Below are 11,370 nucleotides of genomic sequence, written 5' to 3'. Positions count from 1 at the left end.
CTTCTCACTGCAGCCATCCAGAAGAAGGTACAGGAGCCTCAGGACCCACACCGCCAGGTTCAGGAACAGTTATTACCCCTCAACCATCAGGCCCTTGAACCAGAGGGGATAGCTACACTAAACTTCGCTTGCTCCATCACTGAATTATTCCCGCAGCCTATGGACTCACTTTCAAAGACTCTTCGTCCCATGTTCTTGATGTTTTTTGCTTATTCTTTTGTTATTATTTATAATTTTCTTTCTTTTTTATTTGCAGTTTGTTGCCTTTTACACTGTAGTTGTCTGACCTGTTGGGTGTAGTCTTTCATTGAATCTATTGTAATTCTTGTATTTATTGTGTATGCCCTTAAGAAAATGAATCTCAGGGTTGTATATGGTGACGTATATGTACTTCGAAAATAAATTTACTTTGAACTTGAACTTTGAACTGTCTAGTACTAAGAAACAAGAGAGAGCTGGCTCAAACTTGGATGTCTTAAGAAATTTGGTAAGATAAAAGATCTAGCATGGGGGTATTAGATATAAAGGAGTTTGTTGAATGATGTCCTAATGCCGATTATATAGTGAAACCTCCACTATTCCTCCAGTGGTGTGTGTGTGTGTGTGTGTGTGTGTGTGTGTGTGTGTGTGTGTGTGTGTGTGTGTGTGTGTGTGTGTGTGTGTGTGTGAGTGTGTGTGTGTGTGTGTGTGTGAGTGTGTGTGTGTGTGTGAGAGAGAGAGAGAGAGAAAGTGGCTGAGTGTGTGTATGTTTGTGTCAGAGCGAGTGTGTGTGTGTGTGTGAGAGAGAGAGAGAGAGAGAGAGTGGGAGAGAGTGTGTGTGTGTGTGTGTGTGTGTGTGTGTGTGTGTGTGTGTGTGTGTGTGTGTGTGTGTGTGTTTGGTGAAACCTCCCCTCCCATCTCCGCTGCTCCTCCGCTCTCCGTCACTCTGCGCTATTTCTCTCAGACTCGCTCCGGGTGTGTATGAACTGCCTCTCTCCCCAGTTGCACTAGCTAACTGCGGGTGAAGCGTGCGGGTTCCGCGCTATCCATGTGGCACCTCGCGGACACCAGGGTCGGTGTCTCGCCTACCATTCGGCGCCTCTCACCTTTCCCAACAAGACTGCCAACTCTACCGAGCCCTACATCTTCCCTTCGCTAGGGCATCTTATATTCTGCAAAAGGGTACGTTCACCGTGAGTCGAATCAGCGCAGCGGGATTAGACAACCCGTTTCACAACGCAACGAGGATTCAGTGAGTACTATACTCTCACAGCGTGGAATATTGCATATTGGGGCTATTTGATGAGTGAACATGGCACTGAGATTTGGTCAGGGCCGTTTGGTGTAAGGCCGGCGGAGTAAATGCAATCTGACCCCTTTCAGGTCAGTTTGGGGCAAACCTATTTTATTGTTCTCTGTCAATTACGGTTCGTTTCCCAAACTGCTTCAAGCTCTCCTCGTGGTCCCGTGTACAGGATTACTCCCATGTGATTCCGGTACAGAGGGTTTTGTTAGCGTTGTTAGTTATATCTTTAGAACCGTCACGGAGAGAAAACAGACTTGCGATTTGAAAATGAAGGAAAGATTGGGTCTGCCCCCACTTTCATGTAAAGGTTAATTTGAGACGGGGTGGAGATTTAGCAGCCAACCGTACTCGGTAGATATGTGGAGTTTATAGTTTCGGAGATAAGAGTGTTGTTTTGATTCATCTAGTAACGGAATTGACGGAAGCAGACTTTGAAAAATGAGCAACTTCTGCTCATGTGGGTTTAAGCAGTGCTTCTTATAAAAACGGTAACGAGGGGATTTTAAAGCTTCCAACTTAAACCCACGAAACAGCACCACCGTCTGCCAAAGGTGGCTGTTCGCATCTCTCAAATATTCCACGCAGAATTCGCCAGTGTGCACATACAGTGCAGTTGGTGCGAGTTTAATCTTCTTTCGTGGTAATTGTTTTACAATCCCGCCAAGATACGCGTTTTGTGTTATCAGCTTGGTGCCGTTATCTCTGGTCACTTCAGTAATTTAAAACAATGTCGAGACTGATTCGTTCCCCCTTATTGCATAAGACTGCGGAAATTTGATGTAGGGAGTGCTTTGACCACCCCTTGGGTTTGGTCCAAGGACAGAGGGGTTTGATTTTGCAGAGATTATATAGACTGGAAGTCACGGCTACGTTTGGCCATCCGCGCACTATGCCAAGATCCGCGCAAGTTCAACGCGTCCGAGATATCGCTTAGCCTTTGACTCGAGGGCAAGATGTTAACCCCAACGTGGAAGACATATGCCGGTGATGTGAATTCCAGTTTAAAACACGCACGTTATCAATTATATTTGACTTTGCGAAATATCAGTGGGAGTTACAAAATATCGTACGCCTCACTGCTGTTTCGCTTGGCACCGCCACTTTCTTACAGTCAGTTTTACTCGATTCCATTCTAAACTTGACATTAACTTGACTTAACTCGGTCGTGGATAGTTTCGAGTTAATCTAAATCAGAATTAAAATTGCTAGAAAATGTCGTGAAAATTGCTGTTTTGCGATAGCAGTGCACTGCAATATATAAATTATAAAATCTATAAATTACCACATATATAATAAACTAAAGAATTAGTGCAAACGCGGAAAAACAACTAGATTCATAGGTTCATTGCACATTCAGAAATCTGATGGCGGAGATTTTACTGAAATGCTTGCCTTCAGCCTATTGAACCTCTTCACTGATGGTAGCAATGAGAAGAGGACATGTCCTGGGTAATGGGGGTCCTTAAAGATTCATGTCGCCGTTTGAATTTGTCCTCCATGCTAGGGAGGCTAGTGCCCGTGATTGTGCTGGCTGAATTTACAACTTTCTGCTGCTGGTAGAATCGTCGAAACAAGGAGATAAATGTATTATGCTTTTTGAAATCTTTTATTAATGTGCGCAGTTTTGTAAATTCACACATTTAGATCCTCCTGAATTCTGCCTCGTCGGTTGTGATCTGCCCTGAGATCTGAATCCTCGCTGAAGAAGATATACCACACCGTGCAAAATATTTGCCTGTTGTGACATGGAGGCTGATCTGGCGAGCAAATTGTTAGAGATGTACTGTGGAAAGTGCGGTTTCTTCTTGCATGCCCGGCACCTCCCTCCAAATCCGCACCCCTGCATGTGGCTTCGTGTTGGATCATATTTGCCTCGCCGCACCTTGCTCTCACTCTCAACCACCCCCCCCCCCCCGCCCCGCCTCGGAGTACCGCCAACACCAATCTCCCACCCTGCGATAAATGTAGGTGTAAATCTCTCCTTTGCATTAGAGGAGGTTTTGATCACTGTCGTGATCGGAATAGGTATTAAACTGTGAGGAGGATCCAGATAGGGATTGTTTAAGATGCGTCGTCTGTGTGCACCTTGCATTGTAGATAACTTTACTCAACACTAAAATGATCACTGACACAAACTCTGGTCTCACTTCCAATAACTCTACAAATCACATTCTCATTTTTTTTTTGTTTTATTGAGATAAATGCCCAATTCAACCCTTGCCTAATCAAGGGACAATTTACAATGACCAATTAGCCTACCTTTGGACTAGGAGAGGAAACCCAGAGGAACCCTGTGTGGTCACAGGGAGAAAGTGAAAATCTCCTCACAGGCAGCTGCAGCAGCGGTGTAAAGTGGTGTGCCAACCACTTCCTACTGTGCCACTATTTATTATTGTTGTATTTATTCCAATTGTCTTCTTTCGCACACTGATTGTTTGTCAGTCTTTGTATATAGATTTTCAATGACACTATCGCACTTCTTGTTCTACTGTGTGAACATCTGCAAGAAAATGAATCCCAAGGTGGTATATGATAATGTATACGTACTTTGATAATAAAGTAACAACAGATCTGGTGGAAGTGCCATCCAATAACATCTGAAACAAAGCTTCCCAACCAGACAGGTTGTAAAGACACTCCAAGGGTGGTGGCAGTTGTAAGGATGAAGTTTTGGAAGTGGGCAGAGGTGGTGAACAGTTCGCTTCAGGATTGCTTAAGAAGCCTAACTGGAGCCACGTTGGTTTTCTGTGGATGGCCACAGGGAATTATGGCAGTCCAGTTAATAAGGACAAAACGTCCCATAACCAAGACCCAGTGGAGACAAAAGAGAGGGCAAATACTGGAACTGGGAACAAAATACAAGTTGCTGAATTTACTCAGTGGGTCAAGCAGCATCTGTGGAGGGAAGTGGACTATTGATTTTTCAGGTCTGAGCCAGCGGCAGGGTAAGTGGGAGTTAGAGGAAGTTATGACCAGGACAGCATAGTTTTGTGGGGTTGTAGGTTTTACAGGAGGTGGAACACAGGCTCCAGGACAGGACTGGACTGAAATTGGTTGAGAGCAGAGGTGCAGGTATGGCTGGGGATTTCAGTAAATACATCACTTAAAGTGGAATACGCAGCATTATTGATGACACAGAAACAACCTGAAGATCATTCTAAGGTCAGATTTGGCACCTTGACTGTGAAGAGTCAGATTCAACCTTGAAAAGTTCCTTGTGTATTGGATGGATGGGAAGAGGCAACTAGGGAACAGAAGTGGCAGCAGCTTATAAACTACTTCACTTTTACCAATATTTACTTAGGGAAATTTTGTACCCCCTTGGGATTGGAATGTCTGGTGATTGACATTAGCGGATTGTAAGAGATCCTGTCATTAGTAGCATCCACTTCCACTCAATGGTGGATTGAGAAACAGTCTGTTGCTGGATCATAGGAAAGAGACAAGGGCAGATTACTGGGCCACCAGAATCACAGTCAAGGTAAAAGATTGTATGCAGCAAACAGCAAGATGCTGGAAAAACACAGAAGGTCAGGCAGCATCTGTTGAAAGAAACCTTTCACTTGACTGATGAAAAGTCTCAACCCAAAATGCAAGCAAAACCCCCAGTACTATATTAGCATTGATAATTCCATTGATCACTATCATTAGAATATTTGTAACTCCTACCATTTGATAGGTAAGAAAGGCATTTGCTTCCACGTCAGTCACCTAAACAATAATTGAAGAGGAAAGTGTTGTCAATTGTGCCACAGCCTATGATCAGGGCAGGGTGAGCAATCATACACTCCTATTACACTTGTATGTGAATGTGAATTAATTTTTCACACAGTTATCCCTTAGATGATTCTTCCGACAGCACTACGAATTGAGATCACATAAAGCATCCTTTCCTTGATGTGCAGTGTGGATCTTAACCAGCCCTCATAGGTTCATCAATTTGTTTGCCAATTACTGAAAGATTTCCGAACCAGACCAACAGTGAATTCTCCACAACCATCATATCAAGCTCCAGAAATGCTGTAGTCTGCACATTTAAAATTGACATTTAATTCACATTTAATAGATGTGGTTTTATTTGTGTTAATGTTGCAGTGTTTTAATAAGCTTTATATTTTGTTTGGTGGCATTTTTCCAGTCTGAACAATTAGTTGCAGTCTAACACAACTGCAATTTGTATCTGCATACTTTTAAATTAGGCAACAAATCTTCCTTCCCTTGTCTCTGTGTTCAAGTACAATCTGAATACTAACCCAGTGCATGTTCTGAATATATTTAGACAGCTTCTGTTAGTTGTAGCAGGTTAGGAGGTTATTATTTTAGATGACCTATATAGCAGTCGAGGCTACAGAGACTGGGTGGCTCATTTAATTGAACAATTAGTAAATTAGCAAACTCAGATATATAATGCTTAGAACAAATTTAGTCTTTTAATTTGGTCACACTGCACTCACAGAGTGAAACCAGCTACATTTCTGAAAATTAACTTTTACTGAATACCTTTAATTTTCCCTATTTTTAAATAAGTAACTGGAAGTATTTAAAATGTTAACCATTCTAACTTTCAAACACATCAGTAGGAAACATTGCGTCTCCAGTGAATTTGATTTCCACTGGGTTAGATAAAGGTTTATCGAACAATATTGCCTTGGATGAGACTGATTATATTTAGCATTTTCACATCAAGGAATTAATTATAGTTACCTCTTTCAAATTACCAGGCTTTAGCAAGCAGGTAGGAAGAGGAAAAATATTTGTGACATTTTTATCGGTACTTTTTTTCCACAGAGGATAAAATTGTGTTTTGGGGTGAACAAAGTATTAGTGACTTCTTTTGCACAGTGACTTCAAGATTTTAATTGAGAATAATGTCTGGAAGAGACATAATATAACCAATAAAGTATCTGGCAAAGATGATATGAATAATGATAAATAGCTCCAAGCTATGGCTGTTTATTATGTACAGGTTTATTAATGGCAAAGTCAACAGGGTTATTTGTGAATATAGTTGGAATTGGAAAAGAGCTGATAGTACTGTTACTGCAATCTTTTGAAATCATTCATATATTTGGAGGTAGGAGATTTCTTCTCTTGAATGTCTTTACACGAAGCCGCAGACTGAAGTGTGTAAAAATTTATGCCAACCTTTGCTATGCTCCCTGTCAGCAAGATTAAGAAAATGCCCGATCTCTTTTCAACACTTTATTCAATATTATGCCCGTTTGGAATCTGGAACTCACTATATGTACATTAAGTTACAAACTTCCAATTGTGAAATAATTGTCCATGTGATAGGCTTTAATAGCAAAACAGTCATTTTTAAAAATCTATTAATTACATTTCATGATGTACATTTTGGCTAAGAATCTCTTCCACACTATGAGTTTGTTCTATGTTATGTTCTGCATATGTTCCTCTTCTCACATTGGGGTAGCGTCATCATAGAGAACAGACAACGTGAAAGGAATAATGGGTGAGTTAATATAACAAAGCATATAAGTAGAGCAAATTAAACAGAAAATCTATCAGAGGTTGATTTACCTTCTTGTTCAAAAATAATTGCTTTAGTGGTAGTTGCAGAAACCCTGCCCATTTTTTATACGAAGACTGATAAGCATTTAGGATTTTTTCCCCAATATGATGTAGAGCTGAAAAACCATAATTTGATTCTTGTTCATTGTTCAGCTGAGGGTGCCATTGTCAAACTTCATTTACATGAAACAAAATTTAGTGAAGAGCTGGAAATATTCTTGTACCAGAACTTCATTGAGAAGGTTGTGTTTTATTTCCATAAAACATTATCATTTTTATTATCTTGTATACCATGAATTACATTGAATTGTAGGATTGTCGTTGATAAAATCATTTGTATTTACATGCATAATTCTATTGCATGTGATTGACTTATTTTTAAAATAGAAATTTCAGCTTCACTCAGTGTCACAGCACCCCAAAACCTCCCTTCGCTGCATAAAGGGATAATAACTTGCATCTCACCCTTCAAAAGAAGTGAATAGTTTACTATGTGATCAGAATGAGCTACTTCACACATGACAGTACTCCCTCACTTAGTGTTAGACTGGTTCATGTTTGTAAACCGTTGGTTCATCTCCTGATCTTATGATAGAACACCAAGATCATTGTTGTTCATAGATGATAAATTGAAAGAATAATGCATGAGACTACTTTTTTTATAAATTAAATACTTTATTTTGCTTTATCAGAATCCTTTGTGAGAATTTATGAAAAAGTAACCTCATGGATTGTTTTTTTTTTCAATTTGGCCTGCTACAAACTGCAATAGAGAATTAAAAGAGTGAGAGATTATAAATATATTTTATTTGAGGAATGACTACAGATGAAATTGTCAGTGGGAATGAGATGGCAGATTTTTAAATTGCTATATTTCTTTCTTGATAGACCATGGTTCTTGTTATTTCCCTCAGGTAACTGAAATGTAAATAATGACGCCAAACAATGTATATTATTCATCATGCTTAGTGATTAATGGAGCTTGAATCATAATATTTCAGTGGAATGGACGGAGACTTATCTATGGCTCAGTTAATAGTGTCTGTGCTGGATTGGAGGCTGGGCCCTCTCATTGGTGCCACTCTCCAATGTTCGCTCAACAGAACAGAAATTGGATTGCGTGTGCATGAGCTGAAGGCTCGTTCTTGCTGACAACATCCATGCTGCAGCAAATTACAGGACATGACATTCAGGGACTTGGGCTATATTATGTATTTTTGTGTGACAGTTTGCTTACTGCTATCTTATGTGTGCTATATGTGCCTTATGCTGTGTGTGACTGTTGGTCCTGTGTTCTGCACTTTCATCCTGGAGGAACATTGTACCATTTGGCTGTATTCATGGATTTTCATGTATGGTTGAATGATAATTAAACTTGAACTTTACTTCTGTCATTTGTTTGGATGTTCAAGTCCACCTCCTGAAACTGAGAGTCAAAGGCTGATGTTCCATTCCTGTAGTGAGGGAATTCAACATCACAGATGTTACCATGTATAAATGTTACTACTTTGAAGTAGTACATTCGTCAATCCACATTTTTAAATTGGAATTAGAATGAGTTATTTATTTATTGTCACATGTGTCATGATGCAGTGAAAATCTTTTGTTTGCATACTATCCAAACATCATTCCATACAAAAGGGCATTGAGAAAGTAAAAAAATACAATTGTCGTGTTACAGTTATCGAGGAAGTGCAAAGGATGTCGACAAATAAAGCACAAAGGCCATGATGAGATAAATTGGGAGAACAAGATTTTATTTTTTAGCATTTGATTTAAATATATTTTAAATAAATTGTAATCAAGTAATTGTGGAAGGTAGTGATTGCATTATTTCCTGTGTTACGATTATGGCAAGTTTACAAATTGCATATTGTTAAATTATTGGATTAGTCTGGAAAAAAACATGAGTTTGAATTCCATCTCTGCAGTTGGAGAATTTCGATTCAAATAGTTAAATATAATCTGGTATAAAACATTGGTGACCATAATAAGCAGTTATAAAAATCCAACAGAAATGGAATCTTTGGGTCTATTGAACCCACTAATTGGATCCTATTGGATCCTGACCCACTAATGTTGTTCTTTTAATTACCTTCTGAAATAGTCCAGCAGACCGTTGTGTTCAGAGGATAACTTGGTAATTAATGAAAAAAGACATTGGGCATGCTGTAACATACTTTGAGGCGCATCTCACAATGATGAAAGGTGAGCACACACTAGTCTTCATAGAGGGATCAGAAGTGGAAAGAGTGACCCAATATCAAGTTTCTGGGTGTTGAAATCTCTGAGCATCTATCCTGGGCCCAGCATATCAATGCAGTTACAAAGAAGGCATGACAGCAGCTATATTTCAGCAGGAGTTTGAGGAGATTTGGCATGTCACTGAAGTCACTTGCAAATTTCTACAGATGTAACATGGAGAGCATTCCAACTGGTTACATTATTGTCTGGTATGGAGGGGCCATTGTACAGGATCAAAATAAGCTGCAGAAAGTTGTAAACTCAGTCTGCTCCATGGTGGGCACTAGCCTCCCCAGCATCCAGGACATCTTCAAGGAGTGATGCCTCAGAAAGGCGGCGTCCATCATTAAGGACCCTCATCACACAGGACATGATCTTTTCTCATTGCTGTCATCAGGGAGAAGGTACAGGAACCTGAAGGCACACACTTAGCGATTCAGGATCAGCCTTTTTCTCTCTTGCCATCAGATTTCTGAATGGACATTAAACCCATGAACACAATCTCACTACTTTTTTACTCTCTTTTTGATCTACTTAATTAATTTATATAAATATATAAATAATTTTTTCTGTAATTCATAGTTTTTTATTTTATGTACTGCTGCCACATAACACCAAATTTCAGGACATATGCCATTGATATTAAACCTGATTCTGATTTTGATATAAATGAAAGTGTTATATAATTGATGTAAACCCTTTAAAACTTCAAAAATCCAACATAAATGAGGAACTTGGGAAGCATATCACAGAAAGAGTTGGCATCGGTAACTGTCACCGTATTGCTGTCATTGCTGGGACAATCAGAACTTTCAAGATTGAATAAAAGAGTTTGTTAGCTAAGAATGCTGAGAGCAGTGAATTAAAACACTGTGTAGATTAAATATGACAAGACTAAATAAGGGAACTACCTTCAGTTACTATTCCAATTTATTATATCCAAACCTTTCAAATTTATGTCTATACATGTCTAACTGAATAACTTGATAAAGTACCCTTTCACCTGTGCTCAGCTTGGTGGCATGGAAGTGTAGCAGTTAGTGTAACATGATTCCAGCACCAGTGATTGCCACTGCTGTCTGTCAGGGGTTTGTACAGTCTCTCTGTGTCTGTGTGGGTTTCCAGCACGATTCCAGCACCAGTGATTGCCACTGCTGTCTGTCAGGGGTTTGTACAGTCTCTCTGTGTCTGTGTGGGTTTCCAGCACGATTCCAGACCAGTGATTGCCACTGCTGTCTGTCAGGGGTTTGTACAGTCTCTCTGTGACTATGCGGGTTTCCAGCACGATTCCAGCACCAGTGATTGCCACTGTTGTCTGTCAGGGGTTTGTACAGTCTCTCTGTCACTCTGTGGGTTTCCAGCACAATTCCAGCACCAGTGATTGCCACTGTTGTCTGTCAGGGGTTTGTACAGTCTCTCTGTCACTCTGTGGGTTTCCAGCACAATTCCAGCACCAGTGATTGCCACTGCTGTCTGTCAGGGAGTTTGTACAGTCTCTCTGTCACTCTGTGGGTTTCCTTTGGATACTTTGGTTTCCTCTCACATTCTAAAGATGTACCGGTTGGTGAGTTAATTGGTCACAATGGGTGTAATTTGGCAGTGCGGGATCATTGGGCTGGAAGGGCCTGTTGCCATGCTGTATCTCTAAATAAACAAATAAACTCCAAACAATCCAGTAGCAATAAGATTAAGTTTGTCATAAAGTGACTCAACAGAATGATAGGCTCATTCAGCACAGGTTCAGGCCTTTCAGCACGCCATTTCCAAGGGCACCATTGATTACCGATCTATGCAAATCACATTTACCAGCTCTTGTATGCTTCAGTAATTAAATACTCATCTTTAGATACTTTTTAAATGACGTGAAGCAGTGCACCCGCAGATTCCAAACGCCCTCTGGGTGTAAAAAAATCTTCCACAAATCTCTTCTAAACCTTCTAAACTTATGCTGTCTAGCTCTCGATGCCTGTGCACAGGAAAAAGATTTCCTGATTTATCCCGTCAATGTTCCTACATAATTTAAAGTACATCTGTTAATTCTACCCAAGGGTTTCCTCCACGCTGTGGAAAAAAGCCCACCCCACCCGTCTCTGCTTATTACTGATGCAGTCTATTCTAGGCAACATAGTGTTGAATCTTCTCTAAACACACTTCAGTGCACTCACATCCATCCCATATTATAGTCATCAGGACTGCATGTGGTTCTCCAGCTGCAAATTAACCAATATATCATAAAGTTGAATCATACCTCCGTTCAGACAGGTAATTGGTAGCATTATGGGCCAAATGTTGGAAAACGCATTAAGTCA

At 40.1% G+C, this 11,370-nt stretch overlaps 1 protein-coding gene across 6 annotated transcripts in view; it reads left to right on the top strand.

Annotated features, from left to right (window-relative positions):
• Positions 1 to 805: 805 nt before the first annotated feature.
• LOC132378006 (caM kinase-like vesicle-associated protein) overlaps positions 806 to 11,370 on the top strand; it is a 212,848-nt gene continuing 202,283 nt past the window's right edge. The window contains exon 1 of one of the 6 annotated variants that reach the window (XM_059944602.1): positions 806 to 1,161. The gene's annotated coding sequence lies outside the window, so the exon portion shown is untranslated. Of the gene's footprint in view, positions 1,232 to 11,370 lie in introns of all 6 variants that reach the window. The other 5 variants (XM_059944599.1, XM_059944596.1, XM_059944595.1 and 2 more) reach the window with 5 other exon arrangements.

This window comes from Hypanus sabinus, chromosome 19 (assembly GCF_030144855.1).
Source record: "Hypanus sabinus isolate sHypSab1 chromosome 19, sHypSab1.hap1, whole genome shotgun sequence".
NCBI classification, from domain to species: domain Eukaryota; kingdom Metazoa; phylum Chordata; class Chondrichthyes; order Myliobatiformes; family Dasyatidae; genus Hypanus; species Hypanus sabinus.
This window is presented reverse-complemented; position numbering and strand designations above follow the sequence as displayed.